Genomic DNA, 1,848 nt, shown 5'->3' with positions numbered 1-1,848 from the left:
CACAAGGATGGTGAGGTTACAGACACTATAAAAACGATGGACCTTGAGCGGAGCTCAGAAACCAGTCCAGCAGATCTTCAGGCAGGGACGTTTCCAATAGGCTACCATATCCTTGTTGAGAAGATGGAGTGATATCTGATTACTATTATGTTGAAGCAAGAGTTGAGATACATATGAAATTTAGACGATTGGATGAAATCAAGTCAGTAAATTAATTTATGATAATAAAATTGATGACAAATGGACCAGAAGGTGATAATTGTGAAGTTCAAAGGATTAGTGAAGAGGAATAAGATGATTATATGAGGTGTAAATACAAAACAATAGAGATTATGAACAAATATAAAGGTTACATTAAACCTTGAGGAGAAATGACAGAGAAAAAAAGGTCATGTGAAAAGGCGGGGGGAGAACAGATATATAGGTTAAATTAAACCTTGAGGATAAGTGACAGAGGAAAAAAAAGTACAAGAAAAGAAAGGGGGGGGGACAGGAAGCCGAACAATAATTTTTATAGAGCAAATAATAAAGAGAAAGGTTACTGAAGAAATCTTTAATGAAAATTTTTGGAATTATCATAAAATGGAAATTGCGTATGAAAATGAAAACAAATAATTGAAACCACAGTATCATCATTATCAGTAATATAATTATCAATATAATAACTGTTATCCTGACTAGTATTATCATTATTGCTATCATTATTATCACTGTTATCATTATCATTTCAGCTGACTATTGGTGAAGCTGAGGTGGCCAGAGCCAGATTCCGGAGGGCTGTTTCTGTTGCATCTTTGGGGCCATTCTCTGGTAAGTATATGAGAGAGAGAGAGAGAGAGAGAGAGAGAGAGAGAGAGAGAGAGAGAGAGAGAGAGGAGAGAGAGAGAGAGAGAGAGAGAGTACTCTAGAAGTTTTATTACATCTGATATTTGAATTGGTGGAACTACAGAATTCAAACTTGCAGCGAATGTTTTATGTTGGACAGGTTGATATGACTCTCTTCGCAGTAAATATATGACAGATCTATTTTAACATTGCTACCAATCATAAAATATTTCATATTTTTTCTTATTCTTTATTTCTTATATATAATTTATTGCCTCATTCCCTTTCCTTACTGGGCTATTTTACCTTTAGGATTCCTTAGGGTTAGAACATTCTTCTTTTCCAACTAGGATTGTAATTTAGTTTGGCTAATAATAATAATAATAATAATAATAATAATAATAATAATAATAATAATAATAATAATAATATGAAGTAGTTTATCAATTAAAAAAAATTCGAAACTTTATACTCTTGACTTGATATATTTGTCATTAATCTATAATAATAATAATAATAATAATAATAATAATAATAATAATAATAATGATATAAAGTAGTTTGTTAATTATAATAATATGAAATCATTTTTCAATTTGCAAAATTTTCCAAACTTTATACTTTTCCCCTGCAAGTTTTTGTCATTAACATCTTTAACAATACTATATCAGCTCATTATTATTATTATTATTATTATTATTATTATTTTCATCATCATCATCACCATCGTTACTAATTCCGTCCTTTCCACCGCGCAGCCTCCGGCAGTCACGACTTCGTGACGAGTTGCACGGACCCCGAGGGCAACGCAGTGCAGAGCCGTGCCTCGGCCGCGCACCCGGGAGCCAACAGCGTCCCCCGCGCCCGGTGTTGCAACTGCCCCGAGGTCGAGCGTGGCGGCCACGGATGTCGTGGTCGATCAGCTGGTGCGGATGATGCGTAAGGTCGTGCTCGACATCATGGATGACAATGCCTACGACCACCTTGCTCAGGTAGGAGGGCGTGAGATGTTGTTGATCTCGT

At 35.2% G+C, this 1,848-nt stretch overlaps 1 pseudogene; it reads left to right on the top strand.

Annotated features, from left to right (window-relative positions):
- LOC137659467 (uncharacterized) overlaps window positions 1-1,848 on the top strand; it is a 219,440-nt pseudogene that overhangs the window by 211,308 nt on the left and 6,284 nt on the right.

The sequence above is a fragment of the Palaemon carinicauda genome, chromosome 20 (assembly GCF_036898095.1).
Source record: "Palaemon carinicauda isolate YSFRI2023 chromosome 20, ASM3689809v2, whole genome shotgun sequence".
Lineage (NCBI taxonomy): Eukaryota > Metazoa > Arthropoda > Malacostraca > Decapoda > Palaemonidae > Palaemon > Palaemon carinicauda.
This window is presented reverse-complemented; position numbering and strand designations above follow the sequence as displayed.